This window comes from Taudactylus pleione, unplaced genomic scaffold (genome assembly GCF_031769625.1).
Source record: "Taudactylus pleione unplaced genomic scaffold, aTauple2 ptg000070l, whole genome shotgun sequence".
In the NCBI taxonomy this organism is placed as follows: Eukaryota; Metazoa; Chordata; class Amphibia; order Anura; family Myobatrachidae; genus Taudactylus; species Taudactylus pleione.
Window position 1 is genome coordinate 258,630 of NW_028284472.1, and position 23,656 is coordinate 282,285.

The 23,656-nt window shown below is 46.3% G+C and overlaps 1 protein-coding gene across 6 annotated transcripts in view; it reads right to left on the reverse strand.

Moving 5' to 3' along the window:
* The window catches only part of FAM167A (family with sequence similarity 167 member A), a 134,353-nt gene that overhangs the window by 91,328 nt on the left and 19,369 nt on the right, over positions 1 to 23,656 (reverse strand). For 3 of the 6 annotated variants that reach the window (XM_088467209.1, XM_088467206.1, XM_088467204.1), the window contains 3 exons: positions 14,570 to 14,799; positions 13,467 to 13,497; positions 12,932 to 13,029 (listed from right to left, as the gene is read on the reverse strand). The exons of 1 other annotated variant lie outside the window; for it this stretch is intronic. The gene's annotated coding sequence lies outside the window, so the exon portion shown is untranslated. The remainder of the gene's footprint in view (positions 1 to 12,931; positions 13,030 to 13,466; positions 13,498 to 14,569; positions 14,800 to 23,656) is intronic. 2 more of the 6 variants (XM_088467205.1, XM_088467207.1) reach the window with 2 other exon arrangements.

Below are 23,656 nucleotides of genomic sequence, written 5' to 3' on the forward strand. Positions count from 1 at the left end.
CATGTTACCCTCAGCTCCCAACTGTCATGTTACCCTCAGCTCCCAACTGTCATGTTACCCTCAGCTCCCAACTGTCATGTTACCCTCAGCTCCCAACTGTCATGTTACCCTCAGCTCCCAACTGTCATGTTACACTCAGCTCCCAACTGTCATGTTACACTCAGCTCCCAACTGTCATGTTACCCTCAGCTCCCTACTGTCATGTTACACTCAGATCCCAACTGTCATGTTACACTCAGATCCCAACTGTCATGTTACACTCAGATCCCAACTGTCATGTTACACTCAGATCCCAACTGTCATGTTACACTCAGCTCCCAACTGTCATGTTACACTCAGCTCCCAACTGTCATGTTACCCTCAGCTCCCAACTGTCATGTTACACTCAGCTCCCAACTGTCATGTTACCCTCAGCTCCCAACTGTCATGTTACCCTCAGCTCCCAACTGTCATGTTAAACTCAGCTCCTAACTGTCATGTTACAGGCTGTGTCTGTAATATGACAGGAGCTGATTGGCTGGTGGTTTATCACTCTCCAATTTATCCCTTTTCAGAGCTTAGTACATCTGGCCCCTGGAGTGTAAAAGGGCGCTAGTAATACCAATCTGTAAATCTTCCATAACAGCAGATAATATGGAGGTTTATAGATCATCGGTGGGTCAGTGGTTGCGATAACTATCTTATATCACTGCGTATTACAGCAATACAGAAAGTAGCAGTGTAACACTCCAGGGCTCTCGATCCTAAGCGGAGGTTTTATTGTTTGGCGCAGAGGCGGTTTAGGAGAGGAGAGGGGCCGGTGTACTGACCCACCCCCCCCTCTCTGGCTTTGTGGCAGGGTCTACTGCGCTGTACAGGTCTCTGGGAACACGGGAATATGGTGACAGTGCCATGTTCCCGGAGACTTCTCTATTGCGCATACGCAAAACACCAGGAAAATGGCTGATGCACCATTTTCCCAATGATTGCTGTTGTACTGCAGGGCCGACTGACGCGGGACTCCGGAAAGGTAATTATGGGTGCAGGGGCCCATGTGCACCTGTTATAGACATGCCAATGCTTTAGCATCAAGATGGCAATGAACGGTTACTGTCATATGCGCATGAGCGTCTAATAGGAGAGGACTTGAAGGGGTTTTGTATATATATATATATATATATATATATATATATATACATACATACAGCGGGTAAAATAAGTATTGAACACATCAACATTTTTCTCAGTAAATATATATGTAATGGGGCTATTGTAATGAAATGTTCACCAAATATCAGCAATAACCTATGCAATCCACACATGCAAAGATATCAAACCATAGATGTCCATAAATTTAGTTATGTGTAATAATGTGAAATGACACAGGGAAATAGTATTGAACACAGGGTCTCATTCAGACCCGCTCGCGAGTGCTGTACGCTCGCAAGCGGGTCGATGGTGCCCAAGTGCGCATGCGCACGACGGAGGGAGCTCCGTCGTGCGCATGCGCCAGACCCGGCGAGCGACGGGGAAGCTGTCGCTCCAGGTCTCGCACCAAGGGGGCGTGCTGTCGATGGTGAGTGACAGCACGCCCCCTTTGGTGGGCGTGCCGGGGGCGTGGCTGCCAGATGGAGGCGTTCCCATGGGAACGCCTTCCGTCTGGGTCTGGCCCCACTGACATCACTAGTGATGTCAGTGGGAGTGATTTTGGCTCTGATAGAGCCAAAATCACTCCAGGGCTTGCGGTCACCGAGACCCTACCGCAGGGTCTCGTCGCAAGCCCGATGGTCGCGATGGTCTTGACCATCGCGACCATCATCATGGATGCTCGCATAAGCTGTGGGTGGTCACCCACAGCTATGCGAGCGGCCAGGAGGCCGCACCATTTTCAGCTAGGCCGGCCCTGATTCAGAGCGAGCGCTCTGGTCAGAGCGTCCGGCTCTGAATCAGGCCCACACTTCCTGAAATGTATTTAATATTTCGTACAAAAGCCTCTGTTGGTAATGACAGCTCCAAGACGCCTCCTGTATGGAGAAACTAGTCGCATGCATTGCTCAGGTGTGATTTTGGCCCATTCTTCCACACAAACAGTCTTCAAATTTTGAAGGTTCTGTGGCCTCTTCTATGAAATAAAGAAAAAGGGAAAGGGAAGACAGGAGAACTCACCGCACAGGTAACAATAACACCATTTATGTCATGTATAAATTGAAAGTTATTATTAGATATTAATCAGCCAAACCTTGAAAGATAAGGGTGGCACTATATCCACAATATTACCATAAACACGTATGTGTAAATTATAGAAGTTGTTGTGGTGCTGCTCAGAGTAAACAAATACAGTAAACGAAAGGGGGAAAAAGGTCCTAAGACCAAATCCAAGACTCTATAGTGGAGCACTCTAATAGCTAATCAATATAAATAAAATATAACTTTTATTATGTGTTAAATATAAAATTGGACTAACATAACATACAAACACTGAACATTATAAAGAGAAAAGGGTGTAAGGGAGAAACGTATTAATCCCTGTGAAGACGGCGAAATATAAAGACAATACAACACACATTCACAAAAAATATACACAATACTGGATAGTACTGATGTGACAAAGACAGTATATAAAATACACCCAGGTCATATAAATCTTCAAGGATTAATAATCAAAATATTAAAGAGATACAAAATTATCATTTAGACAAGCTTATCTCTAGAAAGAAGAAAATAGAGGGGTCTGAGAGAACCTGATCCATCACAGAGTTCTGCTGCTTGCCATTATGCTATTGCAGAGAATGGGAAGTGAGAGACCCGTGTATCACAGTGACCATCGCGACCATCGGGCTTGTGACAAGACCTTTGTGGTAGGGTCTCGTTCCAGCGAGCCCCAGTGAGCTTCCTGCTCTAATAGACCAGGAAGCTCAACTACTGACATCACGAGTTATGTCAGTAGGGCCGCCCACAAATGGCAGGCGTTCCTTTGGGAATGCCTCCGTTTGGCCAGCCACCCCCTCTCCCCGCCTACAAAATGGGGCGAGCTGTCGATCAACATCGACAGCCGCCCCGTTTTGTTGCTAGCCCCGGAGCGAGTGATTTCTCGCTCGCTTCGGGGCTCACGCACAAGCAGTGCGCACCCGGCCATCGACCCACTTGCGAGCGCATTAGGCTTGCGAGCGGGTCTGAATCAGGCTCTCTGATCTTTAGTTCTTTCCATAGATTTTCAATTGGATTCAAGTCAGGTGATTGGCTGGACCATTCTAGCAGCTTTATTTTCTTTTTCTGAAACCAAAAGAGTGTCCTTGGCTGTGTGTTTGGGATGATTGTCTTGCTGAAATGTCCACCCTCGTTTCGTCTTCAGCATCCTGGTAGATGGCAGCAGATTTTTATCAAGAATGTCTCAGTACATGATTCCATTCATCCTTCCTTCAATCACATGAAGTATGCCAGTACCGTATGCTGAAAAACAGCCCCACACCATGATGTTCCCACCTCCAAACGTCATTATTGGTATGGTGTTTTTGGCGTGATGTGCAGTGCCATTTCTCCTCCAAATATGGTGTGTATTATGGCATCCAAAGAGTTACATTTTGGTCTCATCTGACCAGACTATGAGGCCTATTCATCATACCTAAAATATCGAGGGAGGTAATTAGGTTTAGAACTCGTATGGAGTTTTACCTAATTACCGGAGGAATTCATCATTCCTCCTCCCTATAACTATCTATTCCGAAAAGCTGTCATTTTTGCGATGAAATAGATAGTTTTCCCTGCCTGCTCTAACTTACTGCAGCTGGAATCCGTGCTGTGCATGCGCTGTTACAATCGTAAACCCAGCGCATGCGCAGCACTGCTTACAGCTGCGGTAAGTTTGTGTGCGCCCCCCCCAACTCCCCTTCCCCCCTCCGCTCACCTCTCCCCATCCCGCACTTACCTGGCCACTGCAGCGCCTCCGGCTCCGTCCTGCTCGTCTGTCATGTGGTCTCCCAGCAGCACACAGTACTGTTTAGAAAAAAAGAAAAGTTTTTTTTTTTTTTCTAAACTTTATTGTGTTCTGCTGGTAGAACACAATGTCAGCATTGCAGACGGAGCCAGAGGACGCACCAGAGCGCCAGAGGAAGACTCCGGGGGACCTGCACAGCTGGAAGCATGTAAGTCTGTCCTGCTATTCGCCACCTCACAGTGGCGAATAGTAACTCCATCAAATTCCGATGGTCAAGACCATCGCGACCATCGGGCTTGCGACGAGACCCTTGAGGTAGGGTCTCGTGGCCGCAAGCCCCAGAGAGCTTCTGGCTCTAATAGAGCCAGAAGCTCTCTCAGTGACATCACTGGTGATGTCAGTGGGGCCGCCCCCATACGGCAGGTGTTCCGTTAGGAACGCCTCCATTTGGCCGGCCACGCCCCCGGCCCGCCCACCAAAGGGGGCGAGCTGTTACTCACCAGAGCGCCCGTTGCTATCCGGGTCTTGCGCATGCGCATGACGGAGCCGGCTCCGTCGTGCGCATGCCCAGTGGGCCACCATCGACCCGGATGCGAGCGCTCAGCGCTTGCAACCGGGTCTGAATCAGGCTCTTTAAATGAGCTTCAACGTGCTTTTTCTTCAGCAATGGAGTCTTGCATGGTGAGCGTGTATACAGGCCATGGAGGCTGAGTGCTTTACTTATTGTTTTCTTTGAAACAATTGTACCTGCTAATTCCAGATCTTTCTGATGCTCTCTACAAGTGGTCCTTGGCTCTTGGACAACTCTTCTAATAATTCTTTTCACTCCTCTGTCAGAAAATTTGCGAAGAGCTCCTGGTCGTGGCCGGTTTATTGTGAAAGTATGTTCTTTCGACTTCCAGATAATGGCCCCAACAGTGCTCACAGGAACATTTAGAAGTTTAGAAATCCTTCTGTAACCAATGCCATCAGTATGTTTTGCAACAATAAGGTTGCGAAGGTCTTGAGAGAGCTCTTTGCTTTTACCCATAATGAGATGTTTCTTGTGTGACACCTTGGTAATGAGACACCTTTTTATTAGAGATGTGCGCCGACCCTCGTATTTTGGTTTTGGTTTTGGATCTGGATCTCCCCTGGTTTGGGATCTGAATCTGGTTTTGGATTTTTTCCTTGGTGTTTTGTTTTTCGGTTTTGGTTTTGGATCTGGATTTTTTCTTAAAATATCATAAAAACAGCTAAAATCATGTAAAATGGGCCTGTTTTTGTTCCTACAGTATTATTAACCTCAATAACAATTATTTCCATTAATTTCCAATCAATTTTGACCACCTCACAATATTTTTTTTTTCATCTAGTTAAGGTCAAATGGTTGCATCCAGCTAGCTGGCTGACTAAGCTAAGTGACACAGTGGGTGGCACTAACATGTGGCAGTTCAGCTTCCAATTTCCAACATGGATACAGTGTGTTATACAGTGTGGGTTGGATACACCAATAGTGCACTTACTGTGACAGCAGTGTCGGCAGAGCGGGGTTGCTGACGGTGTCCTCAGTGAAGGGTACCGGCGATGTTGGCAGTGCCAGCGATGTGTCTTTAGTGCAGGTTTGCTGGCTGTGTCGGCAGTGCGGGGATTGCTGACGGTGTCCTCAGTACATAGGATGGCAGTGCCTTTGGTTATGGCAGTGTCCTCAGTGCAGGGTACCAGCGGTGTCGGCAGAGCGGGGGTGCCAGCAGTGTCCTCAGTGCAGGTTTGCTGACTGTGTCGGCAGTGCAGGGGTGTTCTCAATGCAGGGTGCCGGTGGTGTCGGCAGCATGAGGGAGCCAGTAGTGTCAGCAGTGGGGCAGCCGGTGGTGTCAGCAGTGGGCGTGCCGACAGCTGGTGTGTTGGCAGCGTGGGGTGCCGGCAGCAGGGGGTGCCGGCAGCAGGTGTGTTGGCAGTGGGGGGTGCTGGCCGTGGGAACCAGCGCCATCTTCTTTTTTCCCTGCATTCATTGGGCTTAATTTTGATTGGCTGAGAGCCGTGACAGATGGCTCTGTCAGCCAATCAGCGCTTTGCCCATTGAAGGCAAAGGGATTTTTAATAATGGCCGCTTGAGGCAAAACCTCGCGATCCAACAGAGGATAGCGCGGTTTTGCCTCGATTAGGGATCCGGGGCAGGAGGAGAGATCCGAGGGGCGCCTCCGATCGCCCCGGATCCCCAAAGTTCTGGTGGGTCCGGTTCTCTACTTTTTATAGGCCATCAGTTGGGACTGAACCAGCTTATATTAATTAGCACTGACAAGGGGCAGGATTGCTTCCTAATTAGTGATAGATTTCAGCTGGTGTCTTGGCTTTCCATGCCTTTTTGCAGCTCCCTTTCTTCATGTGTTCAATACTTTTTCCCTGTGTCATTTCACATTATTACACATAACTTAATTTATGGACATCTATGGTTTGATTTCTTTGCATGTGTGGATTGCATGGGATGTTGCTAACATTTGGTGAAAATTCCATTACAATATCTCCATTACAAATATATTTACTGAGAAAAATGTTGATGTGTTCAATACTTATTTTACCCGCTGTGTGTATATATATATATATATATATATATATTATATATATATATATTAGGGGTGAGCGGGTTCGGATATCTGAAATCCGAACCCCCCCGAGCCCCCCCGATCCGAGTCCGATCCGAGTCAGGCTCGACTTTTCCCGCCTGACTCGGATCTGAAATCGAGGCAAAACGTCATCATCCCGCCTTCCGAGTCTCGCGGGTTTTGGATCCTATATAAGGTACCCGCGTCGGCGCCATTTTCTCACTCGGCTGTGGACAGTGAAGAGGGAGGGTGGGAGTTAGGGCTGGCTGGGCTGTGTAGTGTAGTGTAGTGCTGCTGTTGTCCACTACTTCAAAGTCCATAGGGGCTGGCTGTGTTGTGCTGTGCTGCTGTTGTTAATAGGGGCTGTGTCCACTACTTCAAAGTCCATAGGGGCTGGCTGGACTGTGTTGTGCAGTCAGTTCTCCATAGGGGCTGTGTCCACTCCAAAGTCCTGTGCAGTGTCCCAGTCCTAAAGGGGTGCTGTAGTGTTGTCCAGGGGGTGCTCTGTCCATCAGGGGTGCTCCCCCCAAGTGCTAAAAAAAAAATATATTTTCTGTGTTTGTGAATTGTGTGCGCAGTAGCCGCATGTGCATCAACAAAGTAGTGCCAAGCGTGCGCCTGTGTCATAAGTAAAGGGCCGGCTGGCTTGACCGTTAAAGGGTGCTGTAACCCCCAAAGTACACTCCAGTCCAAACCAAAAAAAAAATTATTTTCTGTGTTTGTGAATTGTGTGCGCAGTAGCCGCACGTGCATCAACAAAGTAGTGCCAAGCGTGCGCCTGTGTCATAAGTAAAGGGCCGGCTGGCTTGACCGTTAAAGGGTGCTGTAACCCCCAAAGTACACTCCAGTCCAAACCAAAAAAAAATATTTTCTGTGTTTGTGAATTGTGTGCGCAGTAGCCGCACGTGCATCAACAAAGTAGTGCCAAGCGTGCGCCTGTGTCATAAGTAAAGGGCCGGCTGGCTTGACCGTTAAATGGTGCTGTAACCCCCAAAGTACACTCCAGTCCAAACCAAAAAAAAAATTATTTTCTGTGTTTGTGAATTGTGTGCGCAGTAGCCGCACGTGCATCAACAAAGTAGTGCCAAGCGTGTGCCTGTGTCATAAGTAAAGGGCCGGCTGGCTTGACCATTAAAGGGTGCTGTAACCCCCAAAGTACACTCCAGTCCAAACCCAAAAAATATTTATTCTCTGTGTTTGTGAATTGTGTGCGCAGTAGCTGCACATGCATCAACAAAGTAGTGCCAAGCGTGCACCTGTGTCATAAGTAAAGGGCCGGCTGGCTTGACCGTTAAAGGGTGCTGTAACCCCCAAAGTACACTCCAGTCCAAACCAAAAAAAAAATTATTTTCTGTGTTTGTGAATTGTGTGCGCAGTAGCCGCACGTGCATCAACAAAGTAGTGCCAAGCGTGCGCCTGTGTCATAAGTAAAGGGCCGGCTGGCTTGACCGTTAAAGGGTGCTGTAACCCCCAAAGTACACTCCAGTCCAAACCAAAAAAATATATATTTTCTGCGTTTGTGAATTGTGTGCGCAGTAGCCGCACGTGCATCAACAAAGTAGTGCCAAGCGTGCGCCTGTGTCATAAGTAAAGGGCCGGCTGGCTTGACCGTTAAAGGGTGCTGTAACCCCCAAAGTACACTCCAGTCCAAACCAAAAAAATATATATTTTCTGTGTTTGTGAATTGTGTGCACTGTGGCTGCACGTGCATCAACAAAGGAGCAGCGCAAAGCGTGCGCCTGTGTCCCATAAGTAAAGAGGCGGCTGGCTCATTTCTTAAAGGGTGGTGTAACCCACAAAGTGCACTACTCTCCAGCAAAAATAAAAAAATATTTTCTGTGTTTGTGTGCGCTTTAGCCGCACATATATATCAATATAACATAAATGGAGGACCAAACTTTCTCCGATAAAAATAAAATAGGGAAAGATCAAGAACCACTTCCTCCTAGTGCTGTTGCTGCTGCTGGGAGTTGTTCATCATCCCAAAGAGGAAGTAGGAACATCACTACTTTTACTAAACAATTGACCCTCCAACAGTCCCTAGCGATGAGGATGAAGTACGACAGCAGTCATCCTGAAGCAAAACGTATAACTGTGGCCTTGACTGCTATGTTGGTGTTAGACGTGCGTCCGGTATCCGCCATTAGTGCAGTGGGATTTAAACAATTGATGGAGGTAGTGTGTCCCCGGTTCCAAATCCCGTCTAGATTCCACCTGCATCCTCAGAGCAGCAGCGACAAGCGTGCGTCTGTCTGTTAAAGGGTGGTGACACCCTCAAAGTGTGCTACACAAACAATAAAAATATTCTTCTTTTTTCTGTCTTTGTGAATTGTGTGGGCTGTAGCCGCACTTGCATCCTCAAAGCAGCAGCGACAAGCGTGCGTCTGTCTGTTAAAGGGTGGTGTAACCCTCAAAGTGCTCCAAAAAAGAAAAAACTATTTTTTTAATGTGTTTGTGACTTGTGTGTGATGTAGCCGCACGTGCATCAACATAGTAGCAGCGCCAAGCGTGCGCCTGTGTCTTAAGTCAAGGGCTGGTTTGGACATCTGGTCCGGACTGAAGGACGTGCCAACAATTTCTGACAAGTCTACTGTCACTGCATATGATACTGTCCTCAAAGCAGCAGCGACAAGCGTGCTTCTGTCTGTTAAAGGGTGGTGACACCCTCAAAGTGTGCTACACAAACAATAAAAATATTGTTCTTTTTTTTCTGTCTTTGTGAATTGTGTGGGCTGTAGCCGCACTTGCATCCTTAAAGCAGCAGCGACAAGCGTGCGTCTGTCTGTTAAAGGGTGGTGTAACTCTCAAAGTGCTCCAAAAACTAAAAAACTATTTTTTTGAAGTGTTTGTGACTTGTGTGCGATGTAGCCGCACTTGCATCTTCAAAGCAGCAGCGACAAGCGTGCATCTGTCTGTTAAAGGGTGGTGTAACCCTCAAAGTGCGCTCCACAAACAATAAAAATATTGTTCTTTTTTTTCTGTCTTTGTGAATTGTGTGGGCTGTAGCCGCACTTGCATCCTTAAAGCAGCAGCGACAAGCGTGCGTCTGTCTGTTAAAGGGTGGTGTAACTCTCAAAGTGCTCCAAAAACTAAAAAACTATTTTTTTGAAGTGTTTGTGACTTGTGTGCGATGTAGCCGCACTTGCATCTTCAAAGCAGCAGCGACAAGCGTGCATCTGTCTGTTAAAGGGTGGTGTAACCCTCAAAGTGCGCTCCACAAACAATAAAAATATTCTTCTTTTTTTTTCTGTCTTTGTGAATTGTGTGGGCTGTAGCCGCACTTGCATCCTCAAAGCAGCAGCGACAAGCGTGCGTCTGTCTGTTAAAGGATTACATCGGTGACAGCATCCAAGTAGGCATGTCAGACAGTCCGTACCTGTACTGGCAGGAAAAAGAAGCAATTTGGAGGTCCCTGTACAAACTGGCTCTATTTTACCTGAGTTGCCCCCCCTCCAGTGTGTACTCCGAAAGAGTGTTTAGTGCAGCCGGGAACCTTGTCAGCGAAAGGCATAGGAGGTTGCTTCCACAAAATGTGGAGAAGATGATGTTCATAAAATGAATTATCAACTCTTCCAGGGAGACCAGCCTCCAGAACGTACAGAGGGACCTGTGGTTGTGGATTCCAGCGGGGACGAATTAATACTCTGTGAGGATGAGGATGTACACACTGAAGAGGGTGAGGAATCGGTGGATGAGGAGCATGAGGATGACATCTTGCCTCCGTAGAGCCAGTTTGTGCAGGGACAGATTAATTGCCAGCTTGTTTTGTGGGGGCCCAAACGAACCAATCATTTCAGCCACAGTTGTGTGGCAGACCCTGGCGCTGAAATGATTGGTTTGTTAAAGTGTGCATGTCCTGTTTATACAACATAAGGGTCGGTGGGAGGGCCCAAGGACAATTCCATCTTGCACCTCTTTTTTTTCTTTGCATTATGTACAGTTTGGGGCCTAGTTTTTCAAACTGCCATCCTGTCTGCCACTGCAGTTTCACGCCTAGATGGGTCACGTGTTTGTGCCGCCCACTCGTGTCGCTTAGCATAGTCATCCAGCTACCTCGGTGCAACCTCTTGGACATAAAAACACTATTGTGAGATGTGAGGTGTTCAGAATAGACTGGAAATGAGTGGAAATTAAGGTTATTGAGGTTAATAATAGCATAGGAGCAGAAAAACCTACAAATTTTGTGATTTTAGCTGTTTTTATGCTTTTTTTCAAAAAAATACAGATCCAAAACACAAAACCCAGAACCCAAAACACGGAAGGGTGGTTTTGGCAAAACCAATCCAGATCCAAAACACGAAGAAAGATCCAGATCCAAAACCAAAACACGAAAAGTGGCCGGTGCACACCCCTAATTATCATTGAAGACATGTTATACAGAAATCAATATCTCCTCTCAAAGTTTTGATCCCCTCTGGGATCTTAGTCATGAGAATCACCTGAACATACCAGAGGGTGTATATAATGCAATACACAACAATAGATGCTGGTGTATATAATGAAAACATACATACAGGAATGTAAGTAAATGTACTCGTATATTTTATGGTTGCTAAGCCACCTGAAAGAGATATACATTTAATATAAATATAGGCCATACAGCCACATTTGCAGGTAACAATAAGCATATATACTACATAGGTTCCAATGGCAGATAAGGACCACATAAACACTACATTATTAGAAAAACATATGACCATACAAAACACTAATTAAAATAGTAATGGGGGGCATCCACTAGACGATTTTATCCCTGTCCAACCTCTTAACGATTTTCCCTTGAATTTTCCCTTGAAATTTGATCTTCCACTCTGAACGATTTGCAAATGTTGCCACATTAATATGCGGCTTAGGAAAATAAACAGAAATACAGATGTAAATACATATCTTAGTATTAGCAATACACTTGATCTTGGGGATTAGCTGTCTGGCAACCCTGTGGTTATGTAGTAGGGCATAATATTGAGTATTAATTCATATGGAAAGACATATAGTATGTGCCACTTATACCCCTTTTACACCAGAGCAAAAACCTGGGTTTTTGCTGGGTCTACCCGGGTCGCAGCTCAGTGTAAAAGGGTCCCTGAAAAATAACCTGGGTCAAGTGACCCTGCAATCCAACCCAGGTAGGTACCAGGGTTGGACCCAGGATGGACCCGGGTAATGGTGCAGTGTAAACGGTGCAACCCAGGTTATCTGACCTGGATCATGCCTAAAATGAGCTGATTGGTGGTTGTGGAGCATTCACCTCCCACTTTTTATGACCTCACAGGTTTAGCAGGGCAGACCTGAGTTCAGTGTGAACAGGGCTGACCTGGGAGTAACCCAGATGAAAGGTGCAGTGTAAATGGGTCTGACCAGGGTTGGAACCATGTCCAAAAACCCAGGTCGGACCTGGGTTTTTGGTGGAAAAGAGGTATTAGTGAGTTTGGGTATAATGTGTATAGTATATATGTATATTCATGTGGGTATATATAAGATTGTTAATATGGTGTGAATAATATGTTTCGTTCTGTACAGGGCAGGCAGAAGTCATGTAGGGCATTATACACACAGGGTAGTGGCTCAAGCACTTGTATAGAAAGAAGGTCTCGTGGAAGCAGAGAAGGTACTGGAAGGGCTAGGAGCTCGTGCGCTAGGCGGCAAAAGCTAGTCGCGTGCGGGGGAAGGATATAAATAGTGGCTGGCAGCCATCGGGGGGGCAGACTGCAGTTCCCCTCACCAGCGCCGGGTCCTCTGACTCACCGTTACTGCCGCGCCTCAGAGCTATAACAGGCGGCAGATGAGTCAGCGGGATTAGCGGCCAGTGTGGGGCTGAGGGAGGCCGCCGGTGATCGGCAGCGTGCGGCTGGAAGCAGACATCTCCGGGAGCACTGAGGGGCTGCGCTGGCTTCCGGCAGCGGCAGTGCCTGGCTGGTAGATCCGGAGGCTGGGACCTGAGGGCCGCGTCGTCAGAGGGGGCGGGGCTGCTGCTGACTGTTTTTACTCGGGCAGTGATGCGCTGAGGTCAGGGGGAGTGAGAATCACACCCCTCCACAAGTAGTGGCAGAGTTAAGCCTCTATCTCTCCCAAAGCCATCGTAAGGATCTGGAGGGTAAAGAGCTGCCCACGCATTGGTCCTCTGAGTGAGTACCACAGAGAATCAACACATCCCACTCACATATATGTACTGAGCCTTTTATAATCCTTATGCAGTGACAGGATCAGTGGGAACCACTACATGCAGCCATAGCCTTAGAGAAGTAATAGAGGAGTCTATAGACTATTTAAGGAAGTTTGTCACTAAGCCTCTATTACTGGATAACTATTATAACCAAATACAGGAGAGCTATACTATTAGCCATAGCAAGCATAACTTGTAACTGATGCCAGGGACTGAGGATGGGATTACCTCCACCGTCTTATAGTTGCATAGACTGAGTACCACATAGCCTACCTGGATTCCAGACATTTGGAGTGGAAACACAGTAGGAGTAGGATCAAGGGAGATACTTTGCTGGTCAGGAAAGATACAGTGTTTTCAGGAAGAGACATCTAGTAAAGATTGGGGTATTAGAAATTAATGACACATAGCCTTCTACACTGACTTTTGCCCTCTCTCATCTTTTGGTGTGTCAATATATATGTTTATGAATTGCTTTACGTATGCTCAATTCCCCTGAAAGGGAGAGGTATTGATCTACTGGACTCATACTGTCAGAATGGATAAATACTTTTCAGGTGTTATATGCAGTGTATGCCAATCTCACTAGTATAAATAATATAAGCCTTGCTGGACTTCAACTGACATTATACTGACTCTTAAAGGCTTATAAAGTTATATGAGTCCCTAAGTAATGCATTTATAGAGTGTTTAAAACTAAACCTAGTGTACTCTGTTATGCTTATTTCATGTGAATATAAAGTTAAACCTTCATAGAAATCACACGTATTATAAATCTGTATATCTATCTCTGGTGTTGAATACATACCTGCCGGAAGACTGGAGTACAGCCGAAGATCCTAAGGAGAGAACAGGTGGTTTCGGCTACATTAAAACTGGTAAAATATTGCCTGCACAACACTAACACCTCATCCACGAACACAGAGTGTTAATTTACCTATATAGTTATATATATAGCAATAGGTTTTCCCAGGTGAACCTAATCAGAATTTGCAATAATAATAATAAGCCTGGGTGGAGGCACATTTAATTAACTTGGTAACATAGGAAAGGGGTTACACAAACGATTTGCAAACGATTTGCAGAAGATCTAACGATAAACTATGTTGTTTCAATCTGTGATTGAGAGCTTTCAGCAATAGTGGGCAGATAGTGGTTCATCGTTTGATCGTTCAGCGTGAACGATGTGTAAACGATTTGTAAGCAATCAAGTGAAATTGACCTGCATGTTCAGTCGATGGAGGAGACGATCAAACGACCAGCGGGAGCGCGCATCGTACATTGTTAGAAACAATTACTGCACGATTTGCAAACGATTTTTAAACGATTGAACGATAATGATATCGTTATCGTTCAATCGTCTGCTAAAATCGTCTAGTGGATGCCCCCCTTAAGGCACATGCACACTAAAATGTATGCCTGTAGGAATGCGCAAAGGACCACTCTCTTGGTAAGAGCAGACCTTTGCGAATGAGGGACTTCCGGATCTATAACCTGCATGCGCAGAATGACGCACGCACCGCGGGGGTGGTGGAAGGGATCCCTCTCACAGAACTCTCCCAATAGAAGCCCATAGGCTTCTATAGGGTAACAAATATATAACAAGTATTATCCTTGCGCCAAAAGGTCAGGGTATAGGTGTTTTTTTATACCAAAGGCACTTCATTAAATGTTCCACCTATCAATGTTCCATTTCCAAGGATAAAAGTGGACAGTTCTTGCTTGATTCTCTTTTGATCTTCTCTTATGGCACACCCAAATCACTTCAATGGATTTAGGAAGTATATAAAAGAGAAAAGCAAAAAACTCCACCTAGTGAAATACTGTATAACAATTGTATTTCTTCAAAATATCCATAAACAATAAAAATGAATGACAGTCCACCATCCAATAACATGTAAGGCCGCGTACCGTGTAGTTGGGGTGTAGTTTCCAAACACCCAAAACAAGCATATGCTGGAATATCCCACAAAGTCTCCCGGGATCGACTAGTGGACCTGCAGGCAGTCTGGAAAAGTCCCCCCACGGTACTGCCACCTGTGATCCGGCGAGCGGGCGAGGAGAACCCTCCGGCTTCGTGATCCTACCACCGACCTGGGTTCCCTGCTGCCAGAAGTCCGCTCTAGAAAGTGTCCACCATCCTGGAGAAGAAATAAGGCATTGCCCAGAATCAGTCAGATGAGATTTCTATAGGGTAACGCTATCAGGAAGATGGCATTACCCACTGAAACCAAGCCCCGGATTCCATCACATTCCAGGGCGTGGTGCATATGAGAAATGCCGTCAAACCTGCATTTACGGGGTTTGACCGCATTTCTACCTTTGCTGCATCCTGCCCGGTGTCACTATAGGAAACATTTAATTGGAATATGAGCTTTCATCCCCAATGGGCTAAAAGTTTGAAGCCTGGGTATCCATTTTGCCTCCTTTTGTAGGAGAATTCTCCCTTTGTCTTCTCTCAAAGGACATGGCCTATAATGGTATATATCAGACTTCCCAATGTGTGACCCAATTCCGCAAAATGTCTTGCTACAGGTTTATCTGAAGTTCCAACTGTTAGTGCCGATTGTGGTTGGCTGGTCTGTGGTTGGCAATGAGTTCTTTGAGTGCACAGACGGTTTTAATTACATAATTTAGGCCACAGGGGCAGTACAATAGATACACCACAAATTCCTTTGAACACGTTACTGGATATTTAATCATAATTTTTGTACCGCGGTGTGTATGTTTAAAGAATGATCCGGCTAACAAGGCACAACAAGTTGTGCAAACTTATAGCACTTCGACCTTTGGGCCTGATTCAGACTCGCTCACGAGCGCACAGCGCTCGCAAGCGGGTTGATGGTCCCCCGCTGCGCATGCGCGAGACCCGGCCAGCGATGGGCGCTCCATTGCTACGGGTCTCGCACCAAAGAGGGGCAGCTGTCAATGATTTTCACTATATCCCATTGCTCAGGGATAGATTTACAGAATATATTGGAATTGGTGTCAAAGGTCGTTATTATGACCAAATCATTTGTCTCCTATTTCTGATGTGTTGAATGTGGGTGTTTTAACTTTGCCCTCAATAAACATTTCTTGAGTATTTCACATGAGTAGCCTCATTGTAAAAATACTTGAGTCATCTCATTTAGTTGTTTCTCATCAATGTGTGTGTCTGAATTAATTCTTAGCGCCCTCATGTATTGTGACACTGGTATCCTTTTCTTAAGTGCAGGCAGATGTGGCTATTGGCACTTATAATCATATTACGATTGGTGGATTTTTTGTTATAAAGGGTTATTTTAAGACCACCAAAAGAAGGGTACACCCATACATCCTAAAAGCAATGTTTCCCTTATGGACTTGACAGGTAAATCGGATAGGTATCTGAAATTGATTCAAGTCAGCAACCAAGGGCTCAAAGGCCTCCTGGGTGCTGGTCAATAACAAAAAGATGTCGTCAATGTACCTAAAGTACCGCAGGATGCTGGGACCATATATTGGATAAATATTCTGCCCTACATATTCACCATATATAAACTGGCATATGCTGGAGCCAAATTGCATGTAGCACCAAGCACCATATTGGAAAAGGTTATTCGCCAGTATCAATTCAGTAAGGTTACACAGAAACTCAATAGGGGGTTCATTGTAAGGACCCTTAATCAGCTTACGCTTCATGACTTTGTGATAATGAGATGTCACTTAGAAAAAGTGACAGGACAGGGGTTTGGACTGGAGCTGCTAGAGCAACCATAGACACTCAGATCAGCAAATGAGTAAAAAAATGATTGGGGGGTAGTGTGGCATATCATTTGAATTGGGGACACAGTGTGTCATGATATGAACACGGAGAATAGTGTGGCATATAAAGTGAATTAGGGGTATAGGCACCCAACCATCCACTTTGCCAGGGGTGCCCAGACTTCCAGTTATGGCACTGCCTGGTATAGCAAGTTCCACCTCTACTAGACTTAACCTTATATGTCCTGTGCTTTATCACATTCAGGTGAATCCTCACACGTACAAATTTGGTTTGACCTTCTGACTTTCATCCACACTCCATACTTCTGACTTTCATCCACACTCCATACTTCGTACTTTCATCCACACTCCATACTTCTGACTTTCATCCACACTCCAAACTTCTGACTTTCATCCACACTCCATACTTCTGACTTTCATCCACACTCCATACTTCTGACTTTCATCCACACTCCATACTTCTGACTTTCATCCACACTCCATACTTCTGACTTTCATCCACACTCCATACTTCTGACTTTCAGCCACACTCCATACTTCTGACTTTCAGCCATACTCCACACTTCTGACTTTCATCCGCACTCCATTCTTCTGACTTTCATCCAGACTCCATACTTCTGACTTTCATCCACACTCCATACTTCTGACTTTCATCCACACTCCATACTTCATACTTTCATCCACACTCCATCCACACCCCATACTTCTGACTTTCATCCACACCCCACACTTCTGACTTTCATCCACACCCCACACTTCTGACTTTCATCCACACCCCACACTTCTGACTTTCATCCACACCCCACACTTCTGACTTTCATCCACACCCCACACTTCTGACTTTCATCTACACCCCACACTTCTGACTTTCATCCACACCCCACACTTCTGACTTTCATCCACACTCCATACTTCTGACATTCATCCACACTCCATACTTCGAACTTTCATCCACACTCCATACTTCTGACATTCATCCACACTCCATACTTCTGACTTTCATCCACACTCCATACTTCTGACATTCATCCACACTCCATACTTCTGACTTTCATCCACAGTTCATACATCTGACTTTCATCCACACTCCACATTTCTGACTTTCATCCACACTCCATACTTCTGACTTACCTCCATACTTCTGACTTTCATCCACACTCCACACTTCTGACTTTCATCCACACTCCATTCTTCTGACTTTCATCCACACCCCTCCATACTTCTGACTTTCATCCACACTCCTCCATACTTCTGACTTTCATCCACACTCCACACTTCTGACTTTCATCCACACTCCATACTTCTGACTTACCTCCATACTTCTGACTTTCATCCACACTCCATACTTCTGACTTTCAGCCACACTTCATACATCTGACTTTCATCCACACTTCTGACTTTCATCCATGCCTACATCTCATTGCATGGTACCCAGTCATTGGCATCTGCTCGACCTGAACCTTCACTTTCCAATAGTGCCATCTCTATCACAAGGTCACAGAGCTGCACACAGGTCCTTGGGGCTGGTGAGTGGGTCAAGCTTTAAACGAAAGGGAACCGCTAAAGGTGATTTGTTCTTGTATAAACTATATTTACAATAAACATCACTACTGATATACAGTGACACCACAGATGTTGCAATGAAGTAGAATTGTTGGCCGTTCTCCCCAGATATCACTCTCTGTGTGTGTATGAAATGGCTGTTACACACAGGAAACACAACATTTCCATTGATACCAGTCTGGTCCTCAGTGCAATGTGGGAAAGTCATGTAATGTAACGGAGAATGACTGGAGGGGAATCTCATAATCACATGTGGGGATCGGATAATTGTTGCAGTGTGTCCGCTGAACAGCAAACATGGGGACTGTGCTGTGATAGCAATCAGATGCTGAATTATCTCAGCTATTAATCTCATACCAGGCCAGGAAAAGGTTAACGAGAACCACTAAAGAGGAACCACAGCTGAGAACAGGACTGTTATACTTCCTGATGTGTTACAGGTTTTTTTGAATTGAGAAGTGAATGTAGAATTTGCAGGATTAATGATGGCTTACATAATAAAAAACATTCAGACAATGAAATAAGGATCAGACTGCTAACACCGAAATCCTGTCATCCTCCTAGGCCACGGCCTACGGGTCTATTCCACAAGTCCAAGACTGCCCAGCACACATTCTTCCTAAACACATTAAATGTGTAGGTCCAAACCGCTTGCACTGACACGCCTGTGACACGCCCATAATACCTTCTCTGGGCTTGATTCAGCAGTGCAGTGCTGAACGCAGATTCCCGATCATCGTGCACAGGACCCATTCTGCGAGTGTGCAGAATGGGTCCTGCTCAATCGCACGCAAGCCCTGATTGACAGGCAGAAGCATTTAAGTGGCGGTGTGGGGCCGGCCGACGTTCCCGGAAATGGGGTGTGTCCGCCCCCTTTTCCAGGAGTGGCTAGCCCAGAGGCTGCGTGGACGTACGCAGTCTTCAGGGCTCGCAAGCTGGCCAGCCTGAGTAAGCTGAGGCGGACCATTTCTGTGTGCACTACTAGCCAACCTCCCAGTAATAATAATAATAATAATAATAATTACCACATGTATTTATAGTGCCAGCATTCTCCAGGACCGTACCAGGGGCCTGATTCAGACCCGATTCACTAGTGATGTCAGTAGGGCCGCCCACAAATGCCAGGCGTTCCTAAGGGAACGCCTGCGTTTGTGCAGCCACCCCCCCTCCCCGCCTACAAAACGGGGCGAGCTGTCACTCACCATCGACAGCCACCCCATCTTGTAGCGAGACCCGTAGCGGCGGATCTGCCGTTGCTGGACGGGTCTCGCGCATGCACACGCCGGAGGTGGCGCATGCGCAATGGGGGACCATCAACCCGCTTGCGAGCACTGTACGCTCGCGAGCGGATCTGACTCAGGCCCCAGATGCGGTGCGACCGTTGACGCTGCTTAGGGTGCAAGTTTGAGAGGGGGCGGCACAGTTACAGCCCCGTTGGTGACTGTGCCCTCAGCCCGGCTTTCTAGACTGGATATTAACAAACAGACAAGTAAGCAAGAGGTCACTGCTCACAAGTTTACCACCTGGATCACAGGTTCTCAAACTCAGGGTCTGATTCAGAGCCGGACGCTATTTGCGCTCGCTCGTTCAGAAAAAGGGGCTTGCTATTTAAATTGACCGTTCGCTCTTTGCGGTCTGTTGACGCCTCCATGTCTGAACTAGCGAACAAAACATGCGGTCGTTATTTTTAAAAAACGCCCCCTGGCCGCTTGCATCATACGTCTTCTCCGCTATTTATTAGATTAATCGAGTACATCGAAGGCGTATGAACTGCTCGCTATTCTTGTGGTTGGTTTTTCCTACCGCAATCATGCGAGCAGTTCTGGCTAAAAGACAACCAAGTGACGTGGTCGATGACGCTGCTTTGTTAATTATGCACACCCTTAAAACGCCCATTTTGACCTTTTGGCACGCCTGCGTTCGGATCTCCACTCCCAGTTTTCAAGCACCTTCCCCTGTTACCACCCACATACGCCTCATTCTGTCACTCAAAATAGCAGGCATTCGCTATTTAGCGAGCACACGATTTTCGGCCGCACTGACTGGTTCGCACACGCGTATTACAATCCGTACGCATGCGCAGATGTGCGAACATCGCTCGGAACGAACGAGCTGCCGCTTACGAGCGGCTCTGAATGAAGCCCTCTGTCCACAGGACCCCAAACAGTGCCTGTTTTACCAGGTCTCCTCATAGAAAAAAGGCCCCCATACATCAGAGATTGATTGCAGCAATCGTGCAATTTGCAATCGATGGTGTATAAAAATCTTTCCCTTTTTCAATCGATTGCAGATTGCAGAATTGCCACAATCGATTGAAAAAGGGAAAGATTTTTAAACACAATCGATTGCAAATTGCACAATTGCTGCAATCAATCTCTGATGTATGGGGGCCTTAACAGGTGAAATTATTAGCTCCACCTGTGGATCTTTTAAAATGTGTCAGTGAGTAATAAAAACGTGACCTGTTTGGGGTCTTGAGGACCAGAATTCGAGAACCACTGAGCTAGAGGACAATAGGAATTTGAGACAGACTGCATATTGGTCCAGCAACATTGAAATGGGAGAAAAGTGTCTTCGCAACGTCATGAATAAGCTACGTTTATGTGTTTCTAAGGTGTATGTAGAAGGAACTGGATACAGGATGGGAGTGAGTCCATAAATGTCACAGAAATGTCACGGACCAGACCGTGACCCAAGTTGGCCAGCAGTGAGGACACAAGCAGAATGATGAAGTGCATTGTACTGTTTATACCCATAACAACAGAGCTGGGCACAGGATGTATCTCTGCAGAGCCTCCACAGTACAGTGGTAGCATCGTTTAGAATTGCGGTTGGCAGTTACATGTGACAGTTCCAGACTTTGTGCCTAAAATCCCTAGTGCACAACCTAAGGCGAATACAACACTTCAGTCCCCGGAGGTAACAGAATGTGATTATCATCCGCAGAGTGGGCTGAATAATTCATCGCACACAGGGGTCACTGAGCACAATGTATTGCACAAGGTGAGCTGTAGAATTTACAAATCTGCAGAGCTACAAATCCTCATCCGCACAGCAGGTGATGTAGAAATCCACAGAAGACCATTATAATACACACAAGTGATAATAATATAGGAATAAGCTCCTGTAAGTAGTTTCTGCATAAGAAATGAGTTCTGATTTCATAATTTCAGTGTCCATAAGGAATAATGCCCCCCTTCTGTAGATTATAACAGACGCTAGAAGTAACCTTGGCTTTTTCGTTGGTGGAATCATTTTTATCAGCAGTCGATTTTAGTATATAGACACAATTCTACAGTCTTCAGAGGCTGCAGTTGTCTGGCAGTTGTTCCTCATGTACATCAACCATACTACTGCTGGCTCTTTATGTACAGTGTAATTTTAATAAAACCTATTTCTGATACTTCCATCTCCATCCTATTCCATGCACTCCCCGGAGATCTCTAGACCAGTTTTCTTTAGATGACACTAGAAGCCAGTCCTGGTCCTTCTCATTCCATTAAATGCACAGAGGCAGCAAATGACATAGAAAACGATGGGCCTGATGGAAACTACTGCGTCCGCTCTTGCAGCTGTGAGTATATGCAAATGCGAGTTTCTGCCTCCCCCTGGTGTAGTAGCCTGCATCTGAATGGGCAAACACTGAGACGCTCACTCTATTGCATATCTACACGTGTGACCAGGGGCATATTGAAAGAAGATAGGAGGAGGGGGCCCCGGATGGGGAATGCACTTGGGCCCCCTCCTCTCTCCCCGGCAACCGCCAGCGAACTGGCAGCAGCAGTAGACTCCGGGCACTAGTCTGCGCGGCATATTTCCTTACTGCGGTGTGCAGGGTGTACGGTGTGTGGTGGGGGCTTCCCCACACACCCTGCACCCATTAAAAGAACGCCCCTGCATGTGCACCAGCCTCCACACCAAAAGCAGGGTCCTTGTGACCCAGAGAAGTGCCTTGCGTGCCCCACACTGAAGCCAGAATGTCTGTGTACAGCAGGGGTGGGGAACATCAGGCTCGGGGGCCGTATAAGGCCTCCGGAATCATTTGGTCTTGCCCTCTGAGCTTTTTTCTGCTAGCCTCATCTGGCTAGCAGGGTGCCTATATTGGCACCCTGCAGCCAGAATCTATGCAGCAGTGCCATCTGGAGCATCCTTAGGATGCGTCAGACAGTCACACTGCTGCCCTTAAAACTCCCCGGAGCATCCTCAGGATGATCCGGGCATTGCTGTAATCATCAGCGATTGTGGTCCCGCCCCCGTATGACATCACATGGAAGTGTCATGGCCTGCACCGGGCCCTCGAATAATGTTATATATATTAAAATGTCCCAAACAAAGGTTCCCCACCCCTGGTGTACAGTATGTTCAGTGGCAACTCCTTAAAGCTCATTTAAATATACTGCCCTGCACTCATCTGACTGAGCAGCTGTCAGATACCTACTCTACACTCAGGGCTGCTGAGATATCAGACGGGCCCTGGCACTAGAGGGGGCGTGGCCAAATGCAGAATCATGACTATGCCCCACCCTGCATACAATTCCCTGTGAAACACTGAGCGAGCGCCATTGCTCCACCTCTCAAGCTGACCTGGGCCCCCACCAGGCCCATGCAACCTGTATCTGCCCCATCCCCCTCTTGGCACCCCTGCCTGCACTCAGCAAGCAATGCCGCTATCCGAACGCTTCTCACTACAAAGAGCTTATTTGCACCCCTACCTTCATTGCTATTTTAATTCGCGACGCTATGTGCAAACCCATAAAAGCAGCCAAAGCCATGCAATATAAAGCGACATCCCAATACGGCATGTCTTCTGCATCATTCGAGCTTCGCCCTGTTTATACATTCTATTCCAGGTGTCCTTTGAACCCAGGACATATTGGGGTCTATTTACTAAGCCTTGGATGGAAAAAAAGTGGACGGAGATAAAGTACCAGCCATTCAGCTCCTAACTGTCATTTTTCAAACACAACATGGTCGTTAGGAGCTGATTGGATGGTACTTTAATTCCATTCACTTTATATCCGCCCAAGGCTTAGTAAATAGACCCCACTGTCTTTAAGCAGAAACGTTGGCTGCTAAATGAATCCGACCTGTTAATTGCTATAAATCTGCTTTTGTGTCAGTGCTGTTTGCCAGCTTTCTAAACACAGACAATAATTATATCAGCAAGTTCCTCGCTTGCACAACACTCTACAAGTTAATGACGGCCCATTGTGATTCCTAATGAGCGCCAGCAGGCATCCCAGCACATGAGGATGAATGGTGACAGGGGCAACACATTTAAAAACGTAATTAAGTTTCATTTGTATCCATAGGTGCGGTTATCCTTCAAAACTTCAAATTCCATTTTATTGTTTGCACTAATGGGGCGTGTGATTCCACCAATGTATTATTTGCTCAGTTTAATGTCTGTAATTGTACGTTATAGCCGCACCAAAATGTGCCAGAGGTAAAATATTGCTCAATTAAAAATAAAATAAAAATAAATCTTTGCTGTGAAACACAGCTCTCACGTTTAATCGCTGACAGGGCTGAACCGGGACTAAAAAGCCCTATAAACAAACCGTGCTGGCCAAATGTAAACAAACAATATATATTTAAATGTATACGTTGAGTTGAATACATCTCAAGAGGACACGGCTCAGTTTAAAACAGTAACATTTGTGCCAGGCGTCTGTCCGGATTACACAG